Genomic DNA, 13021 nt, shown 5'->3' with positions numbered 1-13021 from the left:
ACCCAGAATGACCTATAGGTGGCGCCACTCTGGCTCCGTTAGTGTCATCCCAGGGATGACAATGAGGGCAGTGCTGAAAGAGAGTAAAAATAGGCTGTTGAAAAATTCCGTAGAGCGCAATATGATGATAGTAGCCGCGGGGCTAAACGATGTCCTAAGGGGTGAAGCTGCAGGAATGGTGGAAAGTTTAGCTAAGAGAGTTGACGATATTAGAGAGATAACACAGCAAGCGCAGATAGTTGTATGCACAGTACCAGAGGTGCTAGGATTGAACGGAAAGCAGGAAAAGGACGTGGTGACAGTTAATCAGGACATAAGGAAGTTAAGCCTGGGAAGCGTTTTGAAGTGGTTGAGGTAAACAGGGAGGTGCATAAAGTAGGTTTTGGCAGGGCTTTTCAGCGATATGGCATTCATTTTGACAGAAGGGTGGGAACAGAGATCAGTTGGTGCACGGTGGTAGTTAGAAGTGAAGCAGAAGAAAACGTAATAACGGAGGCTGAGCCCCAAAAAATGACAAGGAGGAGGTCAAGAAAAAAAAGTACAAAAAAGAATTTTAACACTAGGATCAGCTACATAGCAAGGAGGTAGAAAAAGAGCGAAATGGCTAGAGATTGAACCGCAGTTGAAGGATGACAAAATAGGTGAGTACGCGCTATGCGAGACTCATCTCAGGGATGTAGAAGACTCGCCGTTTATAGAAGGCTACGTCTGGAAAGGGTGCAACAGAACGAGAGCGGAAAAAAAGGGTGGAGGGGTAGGATTGTTGTTACACCAGGGAACAAATTGGCAAATAATAAAATCATCTTGTTAAGAACATATCTTTGTATCAGAAACAATTACCGGCATAAGCACATGGCTAGAGGTAGTTTATTTAGGAACAGGACAGCAATGGAGGCAAGAAAACAAGGATCTTGTTGAATGTCTCAGTAACGATATAAGCCAGTTCGGAGACGGGCCGATATAATTCTGCTGGGGGACATGAGCGGCCACATCGACCATCTGGATGGATACACGGATTCTAACGGGAAGCTAATGCTAGATAGCTGCGAGCGACACGATATAGTTATAGTAAATAGAGAAACAAAATGCGAAGGACAAATCACGCGGGAATTCCGCAACAGGCCGACGACCATTGACTACTGTCTAATGTCGCAAGGCATTTATAGCAAGGTTACAAAAATGAAAATAGATAAAGAAGGAGAGTGTAGTCGGAGAAGTGATCATAAACGCATTAGTCTGCAGATGAGGAACTTAGACAAAACGTAAACGCAAAATTAAACGACGATCAAATAGCGCAGATAGCAGCAGACATAGGAGAAGCAATAGAGAAAAGCCCCATGGAAGACTGGGATTATGAACAGGTAGAACTACTCATAAGGAGTAAAATTCAGGAGGTTAAAGTAGCAAACCGCTGGAATGGAAAGAGGAAGCCACGGAGCTGGTGGAATAAGGAAATAAGGGAAGCCATTGAACAACGACGGGATGCTTCAAGGGAACACCGAGAGGCAAAGAAAGCACAGATATCTAGGAGGAAATCGACCAAAAATGGGAATCATATCGACAAAACAAACTTGATGTACAGGCCCTCGTGCAAAGTAAAATAAAGCAGTCCATCGATCGCAGGATGGCTGACATACACGATGCCTCTAGAGGCGGACAGAGAAAATTCTGGAAATATATAAGCTGGATAGGTAAAGAGAATAAAAAAGCAGGACCGGATTCAAGATAACGAGAGAAATTGCGCAAAGGGAGACAACGCAGTGAACTACATTACATCAGTTATAGCGAGTCATTTAAGAGCGATGATAGGGTAATCTCCGCAAATCAGGCAGCAACACAAGACAGCACAATACAAAGCAGCTTCGAACTGACCAATCTAAACTGGAAAAAGGCAGAAAAAAATATTCTTAAAACACATCTACAGGAATAGATGGAATTGTGATCAAGCTGACTAATGAACTTGGTCCAAGAAGTAAGAAAACGTTAAAAGCTTTGGAAACAGTCATAACGAATAAGCAAATTCCGGACAGCTGGCGGCAGAGTAAAATGAATTTGATTTATAAAGTAAAAGGAGAAAGGATGCACATAAAATCCTGCAGACATATTACCATAACATCGGTTATGTACAGGTTGGCCATGTAGTCGGTGAAATAAAGATGTTAGCATGGGTAGAAAGTAACAAGATACTCGGGGAACTTCAGAACGGCTTTAGAAATGGTAGGCGCTTAGATGATAGCCTGTTCGTGCTTACCCAATGCACCGAAATATCTAGAGTGGAATATAGGCCTTTGTATTTGGCCTTCCTGGATATAAACGGGGCGTACGACAACGTAAACAGGGAACTCCTGTGGAACATAATAAAAGAAGAAGGTATCGGTTATGAGATAACAGAGTTCCTACAGGAAATATACCGGGATAAAAAAGTAGAAATTACATGGGAAGGGATAAAAAGTACGGAAGCTGTCAAGGTATGCAAAGGATTAAGACAAGGTTGTCCTCTATCACCGCTGCAGTTCATGCTTTATATGATAAACCTGGAACGGAAGATACAAGAAAGTAACCTAGGTTTTAACCTGTCATGCAGATTAGGTGGAGAGGCGGTAGAGCAGCGCCTTCCCGGTTTGATGATGCAGACGATATTGTGCTGCTAGCTGGGAGTCTGGAAGAATTGCAAAATCTATTTAAGTATTGCGGAGATGTAGGGAACGCTCTAGGCTTCAGTTTAAGCGCAGTTAAGGCGTGTCTGATGATTTTCAACGGCTAAACTGATTAGAGACTTAAAATACGAGGCCATGAAATACCCAGAGTAGCAGAATATAAATATCTCGGGGTATGGTTAAACGAAGGATTGGCATACATTGGAAAGCATGATCAATCGCTTAAGGCCAAAGGGCGAAGAAATGCCGCGATAGTGAAGCATAAGGCATTGTGGGGATACAACAGGTATGAAGTTTTGAGGGGTATTTGGAAAGTAAATATGGTGCCCGGGCTTACTTTCGGAAATGCGGTTTTGTGCCTAAAATCAGAGTTACAGTCGACATTAGAAATACATCAGAGAGCCGTCGGACGATTAGCACTAGGGGCCCACAGAAAAACCACAAATGAGGCGGTACAGGGAGATATGGGCTGGGCATCTTTCGAAGTACGGGAAGCTCAGAGTAATATATTACATGAGGAACGCCTGAGGAAATTCGACAGTAACAGATGGGCAGCTAAAGTATTTAAATACCTGTACTTAAAAACCGTTGACTCACAATGGAGGAAAACAACTAGGAAACTAACTAGTAAGTATGCTAGTCAGAAACACGGAGAAATAAAGAGCATTAAGCAACAGGTGAAAAAAACAGAAGGTAAAAATTGGATAAATGCGATGGAAAAGAAACAGAGTGTGGAATTATACCGAAAGTGGAAAATGCAGATCAGGAAGGAAGATTTTTTTGATAATTAAGAGGCAGTGCCCTACTTTTTGAAGCTAGGTCAGGGTGCCTTAGAACACGCAGCTACAAAAAGTAATTTAACAATGAAGATGGCGCATGTGCTGTATGTGGTAACTCCAGTGAAACAATTGACCATATTATACTCGAATGTAATGGTATCCATCCGGAAGTTGATGCAGGCACAATCACTGTTCCTGAAGATCTGGGATTTAGAGATACCTGTGACCGGGTGAATAAACCAGCGGTGGAAGCTAGCAGAAAACGATTGGAAGATTGGGGGATTAAAAGCAGAAAAGTAACAATGTTAATAATGCAGAAACAAAAATTCAATAAATAGAATAATGGTATGGGTAACCAAAACAGTAATAAGGATATAGGGAGAAAAATAAGCATGATAGCTACTGCTACCACCCCGTTCCAAAGGAGACGCTCCTATATTCCATCCATCCATCCATAGCGTGGATCGGCAGCCGGCGGCGCTCCTAGAAACGTACGCAGCCCCTCCTTGTTTCCATGTTTACGGCGGGGTTTCTGGCAAAGAAGACGTCCCTACTGCAATGGAAGAGTTGATTACTGCTTTTAGCTTTTCAGTTTTAGGGAAACATGTGCGCAATATGCCAAAGCTGCAAAAAATAAGCGCCGATTACAGAAGAACACAGAATGCAACCTACCTCTATTTTGGAGTTGGTGACGTTGATTTCCGCTATAGCGCGTTCTATTTTCTTGCGTCATACACAACAGATGAGCGATTTTTTTTATTCGCCTTTATTCACGATCAAGCCCAAGAGATGCTGCAGAAAGGCGTGATTCGAGAGTCTTCGAATCCGTGGGCCGCACCCGTAATACTGGTAAGGACAATTCATGGCGATTTTGCGTCAATTATCGGCTTGTACCAACTGCCACACGTTGATGGCGCTGTCCCTGTCTGCGCTCGGAGTTGTACTTCTCGTTCATTCATCTGAGCTCCGGGTATTGGCAAATATCGATGCGCTAGTGCGAAAGCAAAAAAGACTGCCATCGTGACTGCCATCCTAGATGAACTACTTAGGCTATGTGGCTCCAACTACCGCTGCTCCACTCTTTACCACCTACCAACGGTCTTACTGATCACACATACTAGGCCACCACCAACATGCTGTCCATGTATGTCGCATCGGGCCACCAGAACTGGGACACCGTTGCCATTCGTAACATTGGAGTATAACACCGCGAAGCTTGAGGTCACCGGATATTCCCCGTTCTATTTGCACTACGTCAAGATGCCCTGTACGTTTTTATACGCCATGCTTCCCTTCTAACCTCACGACGACCCCTCTGTCTATCAGGTGATATATATCGTGCTGAGGAAGCTCGTCGCCTGACCCGCAAAGCGATGTAGACCATGTGATCGCCAAAGTTACCACTCACAATCACCGCTCCCGCGCCACGTGGCTCGTGCGTCTTAACCGCTGCGTGCGTTCTGCAATCTGACTTGCTCGAGGACGAGCTTCATCTGTAACGGGGGAGACTGTCATGCGCTAGGCAGCGACTGATGAAGTAGAAGTGACTGGTTATAAGTTCTCCCGAACTGTTCCCGAACTGGTACTGTTCTCCCAAATTATAATCTGTTCATTACGGTCTATCACCCACCCGCAGGCGACCTTGACATTTTCTTTAATTTCCCTAAGTCCCTTTTTTCGTTCACAAATGATAACGGCGTCAGTCTAATTTGGGAATACGATTTTAGTATAAAGTTGCATGAGTCACCTAGTCATGTTAAACGCTTTAAGCTAATGCTGGAAATGTACTATACTTGAAACATGATCAATTTGCCAACTAAAGTAACATTACAGTCATCTGCACTTATTGTTCGTTTTTTCTTATTACAAGTCAAATAAGCTTAAAATTGGTGTTTTGGCTGACGATATTAGTGATTATATGCCGACTATTCATTGTGTTAAACTCCAGGAGAAAGAAAAATTGGTACAGCGTAAAATTACGTTCCAACGTATGTACTTTCACAGCTTGAAACGTGTCGAAATATCATGAGCGTGGACTGGCGAGATGTTTTCAATAGCTCGGATGTAAATTATGCATATGATTGTTTGACACAAAAGTCATAAACCTTTATTAATTCTATTTTCCTTTCGTGACTATTAACATTTCAAGAAACATAAGAAAGCCATAGATTAATTGCCATCTACTTGGAAGAATAACAAAACGGAATGATATGTTCCATAGGTTCCTTCAGACTAAAGACATCTCCTTACTGAAAGGATTCAAAAAGTTTCAGAATAAGTTAAAGATATTAAAAAAGCTGTCGCTCACTATCTTGAAAAATGTTTCAGTGCTGTGAGAAATATTGTAAATCTATGTAGAGGTAACAATGAAATTCTTTGCCATTCACGTGGAAGTAGCCCCGTTGAAGAACGCTTAATAAATGACAAATACTCAATGGGGCTTCCTTACCCAATGCATTTAATGATCATTTCACAACCCTTGCTATCCTTCAGATATCTAGGCACACAAAGCTTTCTAATAGGTCCTCGTGCCCAAACATTTTATTTCTTTAGCCTATTTCAGTTGACTTTAGTTCTACATTCTTGAACCTAAAAAATTCAGGCTGCTGTGATGCACAAGGCATGAAAATCACGAGTTTAAAATATGTCATTGATTATATAGCGCTTCCACTAACGCACGATTTGAACTTGAGCTTTACTACAGGCACATTCCCGAAACAGCTGCAGGTAGCTAAAGTTAAGCGTATTTATAGAAAGGGAGAACACAGTAACGTCAATTGCCGCCCATACCAATACTACTTTCGTTATCTAAAACATTTGAAAAACGTCTCGTTCGCCTTGCATCCTTCTTAGATAAATCAAATGTACTATGTAGCACTCAGCACGGGTTCCAACAATTTCGGTCTACCCAATTAGCTCTTCTGGATCAAACTGAGTATATTTTCATAATATCGAATAAAAACTTTCTGTATTCGATGTGTTCACTGACTTCACCAAAGCGCTTCATTGCCTCATCTCGAAAAGTTAGAACATTGTGAATTCGTGGAAATGCTTTGCAAGTAATTAAGTCATACCTGTCGCACCGTTCTCAGTTTGTTGGGGTCAATGGCCACGCTTCCAATTTAATAAACACACATTCTGGAATTCCTCAACGGAGTATTCAGCCCCTCTTTTTATTTATACTGAAATAATATCGCTAGTCTTGATGATCGAGCTACGTTCCTAATTTACGCAGATCACGCGAGCCTGTATTTCTATTCTGATAACTGCATTGAATTGTTTACGTTAGCCAACTCAGTACTCAATAAAGTGGCTGCTTGGGCACAGGAAAATGGCTCAGTAATTGGTATTTCTAAAGCAAAAGCTATTATTTTCTGCGCTAATTAGACAAGACAGGTTCTACCCAACGAAATACGCAATTTAAATCATACACATATAAAAATCGTGAGCGAATTTAAAATGTTAGCAATGGTCTTCACAGAACATATGTGATGGGACAGGCACATTGATTATATCTCAAGCAAGGTCGATTAAATCAACGGCAATTTGTCTAGACACAGGAATATCCTCCCCTCAACATTCTGTTACTCCTGTATAATACTATATGTGTCTCTCATCTACAATACTGCAGTCTGGTCTGGGGTACCACTACCATAAATAATAATGCCGCATAGAAGACGACGCCAGAGTTGATGACTGGCCCCACAACAGCGAGCCTGGAAGAGAAGGAAGTTTGAGCGCACGACTCGTCCTGTTTGATTATTATATCCGTCCTATCTTTGGGTCCTCCTTGGCGTTCTATCAGGACGTGACAATATTAATAAGCTGAGCATAATACAACGAAGGATTATTAGCATTATTACATACTTTCAATAGGACTGTATGAATTCGGTAATACAAAACATTGGCATAATACGTATTCAAAACCTGTACTATTATCACCTTTGCCATGGGCTAACGAGGCAAAATAAAGCTAAATGCAATCGACATGAAAATATTGAATTCCTGACATACTTAACAGCTACATCAAGGATAACGGTGATATCCTTGACCTTAATCCAAATGAACTGAGAGTTTTGTTCCTGTAGTTTGTTGTTTTTCGCTCCCTTTTCGTGTCCTGAGCATTTTGGCAGGTAGTTAAGAACTTCCTGATTCCACTTTTCTTCAATAAATAGTTCTATGAGATCTTTGTTAGACCTATACTATCTAGAAACGTCGCCTTCGTTCGCTGTAATACCCTTTTGTGCTCCTTTTTCCTTCGCATTTAATTATACAGTGAATTTGCAGTCCTGAGTGCTTGCTTGTGTAATATTGCATAGCCATATTATTTTCAACTTGCAGATGGCATTCACTTTTCGTTTTCATATGAACGGAAATGAATTCATTGTACATACTTTCAGTACCATGAATCTTTATGTGTGCATAATATTATTTTGTGCAAACTGGTAAATTGTGTTTTTTTTTTTCATGTGTCGGGTTGTGTGACGTGTAATGATACTGCTTTGTATAGGACGGAGAATTGTCAAGCTGCTGCTGCAGCATTTTTCCTCGCCTCCCAATCGCTATTGGAAATAAATGCAATAGTAATTAATTTATTCGGACCGTGCCTTTAAATTAAATATGACTGGTCAGCTAAGCTAAATCCAGCGGCATCAGCAAATCATGCTGTCTTTAGTTTCATATTCGAAGCAAACTGCCTGCGTTTCCACTGTATAAAACAATCAACTGATGCGTACGAATGCAGAAAATTTAATTTCAATTAAAAGGAGTTGCGCTCGCACAATGAGCATAGCTTGCGGTTCTATTAGCAATCTTGAATCAAAGGGGAACAGAATAGCTGGAACGAGCTACCACGCTCACTATAGCTTTATTTTTATGACTCGGTCTGTGATCACTGACGGGGTCGCAGTGGCGGCGGCAAGACGTTAACCAGCACGACGATTCTCCTAATGAACAACAGCACTTAACCGAAAGCACTATACCTCTCAAAGTAGGATGATCTGTCAATTTGTTTCCACTTTTAAAGCAATTAAAAAAAATTTTATCCATGACATATAATTGCAGCGACTAGTTCTTGCGTGTACCCAGCTTCACACTGTTGAAATGTTTATAGTATTAGAAATAGTGCTCGCCTAATATTACGATATGGGCAGCTTACTTCGCTCACATCTCTTCCCTAAAGTTTATTGTTTTTTTGCGGCCATGCGTAATTTCCATTTTAGCTAATTATGCATGTTCTCTAAAAGCAGGATTTCAGACATGTTTCAAGATGTGCCGAAACCACCACTACTTGTTGCTAATCGCAGTATCTTAGATATGCAGGGCAGGTGCTTGAATACTTCAAGCAACGGCAACAATTGTTAAGTTTCCAGACGCACTGATAGAGAACGCCTTACGCACTGTGTAGTCAGAACACTGATCATAAGGTGCTACCACTCGCAACTATTGCCAATGATTGGCAAAAATAACAATTTTATGCACGTCACCCTCCTATTTCACGAAAAGCTCGGCGCTTTTCAAAGAACGGTCGAAGTTAAACCGAGAGTTCGGAACATAAGGACTTCAAATAGAATTTAATGCTGACCAAGCACGAATGTAGCCTCTTTCAATATAGCCCCTTCGTATTCAGCAGATATATTCGGGCATCACATCTTACTTCGGCAATGGTAAAATCTTGGACTGCAATTAGGATCCCAAATGCTTCCCTTCCTTTCATAGTACAGTGGCCGCGTTATGAACACGCTCATTAACGGCACTAATAATTGCCCAAGAGGCTCGCTTTTCTAGATGTAAAAGGGAAGCTGGCAATTATGGTAGAGCATTTTGAATAATACGAAACAACGTGCTTTCATGTGGTAATGAGCTCCTCACGAGCCCAGCAATCTTTTCACACAAAACACAGCCTTCATTACAGGCTGAAATATCTACGAGCGGAGTGTTCGAACTTTCGGTGGCTGCGCGAGCAAGACTGCATAGGAGATGAGTAATGGCAATCAAAGTTTCAACCGCGGGTTGCCTAATAATGAGAACACAGTGTACCTCGTTGCGTTTTCCAGGCTTAATGTAGCCTTCACCCAAAACTTGCGAAAATTAAAGTTCTATTTCACTCTTTCGAGTCGCATGCCCTGAATATATGGGCACGTGTTGTTTCCACGCACGTAACATAACTTTGAACGCGTGCCAAAGTTTAGAACTCTCTAGGCACAGTAGCAGCCTTGTGCCCCTGCACTCACAGGAAGAATGTCGTTTTACAGAAAGTGCGAAAATTATAGCGACTGCATGTGGGTTATTTCGACACAGAATGCCAAATGGCTTACGGAATTACATCCTCACGTTAGGAAGTAACCAGGCAGGCCTTAAAAAGGCCCCTTGAGAGTGAAGAGTAATTGAAATCTCATATTATCCGGCTGTTTTCCCAAGTGCCGATTGATACAGATACGGAGCAAGATAGGCATTGCGCATTGTTAGCAAGTAAATGGAATATGCAAATGACACCATGGTATAGATGGCAACTATGTGCACTCCTCAGACGCACCATTCCTCTATAATTGCTGAATAATAGCTTGAGGGGCGAGTTAGTGCTGCATAGTACCCAGAAATGCGGCGTAACGTACACAAACACGTCAATAGAAACACAACACAGGCGCACACTACCAACCGTAATACGAAACTGAACACGCACTTCCTCTTCAACACTCAGCCACAACTTCCTCTTCTACGTCCAACTACATTTTACTCGCACATCTCTTCATTACCAAGCAAATGTCTGGCCAACAATAAAAGTTGGCAGCACAATCATCCTAGTGCATTACTCTCATCGTCCAACCATGACAGTCAAATCTCCCCCCTATAGACACACACTAGAAAAAACCACAACACATTGGCAGCTGCCACATAAAACGTTCACGTTCCCTCCTTCTCTCCATGTAGGTCAATCTTCCGAAATGTCCTCAGTAAGACAAGTCCATCCAAAAGCACCTCTAATAAACACAAATTCCTCCAACAACTAAGGAGGATTTCCCCCCAAAAAAGAAAATTTCTTTCCTGTATAAAGACAGTGAGGCTTCACTAGCAGGTGTACCAGCTTTCTTGTTTATACAAAAACTCTAACATTTCACGGGCAATCTTGTCCCGATATTTCCCTGAAATCCTAAGCCTACTTAACAAATGCTCCCTGTCACCCTTTTGACGATGAAGGGGTATACTTGACCCCTTCCCATTCTCTTGGAGCGCTAGTGCATTTTATACCCATGGTTTTCTTGTGTGTTTTTACTTCGTTTTTCCCTCCAGCTCAGGAGCGCCGAGAAATTGAGATTCTACGAGCATGTCTGTACGAACGGTCTGTGAAAAAACACGAGCTCGCTTCATGGTGGCCAGTTCGTAATGATATTGATGACTTAATGGAAAAATCCCAAGCGGGTAGGAACCAAAGTGAGTAATGCAGGTAAACTGTGACTTTCCAGCCTGGCCCATATTACATAGCTTCTGAAGAAAGTGAAGTCCGGTGGTGGTTCGCATGTCTATAAGTTGTGTAAATTGGTGCTGACGGTCAAACATACCATTATTCAATATGGTATGTCCTCTATCCTTTTATCAGAAAGCAGAAACCAATGTAGTAAGGAGCATTTAAAATATGTATCACCATAATCCGTTGCGCATAGGGTAAACATAATCTCTCCTGTACAATTTGTCATTCTAACAACTTCCTTTTGAGGAACGATTTTCTCGAGCCAAATAATCGGTGGGCTTTAATGTCTCGCGTTATAAGAGAATACAAAAGTCGCGTGAAATCTCTCTATTACTGGATGGTTGTAAAGAGCCTGAAAGATGATTGGAGCCGGCGAACACATCGTTGCGATGACAGTTCTCCGTCTCTTTACCCGTCTGACAATGTCATTGTTGTAAGCAGGTCTCAGCAACAGATTTCGGAATCGTCGTCTGCCAAAAATGACATTATCACGTAAAGGTCTCAACTCACAGCAGATCATGTGACCCATGAATCAAGTGGCTTATGTTTACTTGCAGAACGTGCACCCATTAAGAATATGCTGCTTGTGCCAGATAAAAGTATGATCTTCCTTCTAATTTAAATTTCATTCCCCTGATGCTTTATACCTGAATGACAGGCACCAAAGCCGGCGAAAAACCCCATGAAAAACTGAGCCAGGGACATTGATAATAGTAGCTGAAGACGGAAAGCTAGCTTTACAGACTACTTGATCACCATGTTTTAAATTTTGTGTAAGAGCAGCCCGAGTGTTAGCGCAATAAATAGTATTCCAAAGAAGACATAAAACGAGCTAAAAAGGGAACCATCCTCGGAACAGTTATAAAACGAGGGCAGCCGCTATAACAGCGAAGGAGTAGTTTAATGGTAGTGTCCTTTCAATATTTCGTGACGCAATGCGCTTGTCATGAGGGCCCTGCAATAAGTACCGCACTAAGCGCAAGAGCGCAAAACATATGCTCTACTCCGTCACGTTTTACTCTTTATCTAAGGCTGAGGCGGTGGGTCGAAGGCTATAAAAAGTGCACTCTCTTCTATTTCCGAAGAGGGAAGTTATATAGGGTTACATGAAATAGTACAGTGGCAGTGCTAGCCTTTACTAAGAAGGTGGAGAGTAAAATAACCGCAACATAGGGTGCTTAGACCGAACATTTTTCGCGTTATTTTTATGATGAGCATTGAGTCATGCCTACCGCTTCACATCACATAATTTACATAACGTCAAGAAACTGGCTTCGAATGCAAAAGCAAAATCAATCAATATTCTTATAAATATTTTAAACATCTGGGAGCCTTCGACTCCACTTCCTGCGTGCTCCCACATAGAACGTGGTATTAATTATACAGAAAATATCCTACGTACAATTTGATTGCTTACACTTGCGTGCAGGCCCGGAATGTCACGCTATCTTTTTATTCAGGTTTTTATATTCTTTCCTTTATATGGGTTGAAAAGATTAAATTGCACGAATTAAACTTTCAAGCCTACAAACTGAATGTATACGATATTTATTCCGATACTGAACCCGCAAGTCGCCATCTGGTAAAAAATGACCGAATCGTTTGTACTAGAAAAAACCTCAGTTCAGTTCAGTCGTTCAGTCGTGTCCGACTCTTCGTGACCCTATGGACCGTATCACGCCACACATTCTGGCATCTCACTATCTTCCTAAAATCACACAACTTCATCTGTAGCGCCTTGAGGATGCAATCTAACCATCGCGTTCGCTGCCTACTCCTTATCCGGTGACCCTCAACCTTTCCCAACATCAAATCTTTCACCAGCGACTCCTCTCTTCTCATCAGACGACCAAAGTAGTTGATCTTTAAGTTTAGAATTTGACCCTCCAATGAGCAGTCAGGGTTTATGGTCGACAATATCGACTGATATGATCTTCCGGCCGTCCAAGGAACTCTCAAGAGTCTACGCCAGCACCACAATTCAAACGCGTAAATTCTTCGGCGATCAGCCTTCTTCACAGTCCAACTCTCGCATCCATACATCACAACTGGAAACACCATAGCACGAGTTATACGGATCTTGGTTGGCATTGTAATGTCTCTGCTCTTTACTAGAC

The sequence above is a fragment of the Amblyomma maculatum genome, chromosome 4, assembly GCF_055883805.1.
Source record: "Amblyomma maculatum isolate TAMU_Amacu chromosome 4, ASM5588380v1, whole genome shotgun sequence".
NCBI lineage: Eukaryota > Metazoa > Arthropoda > Arachnida > Ixodida > Ixodidae > Amblyomma > Amblyomma maculatum.
This window is presented reverse-complemented; position numbering follows the sequence as displayed.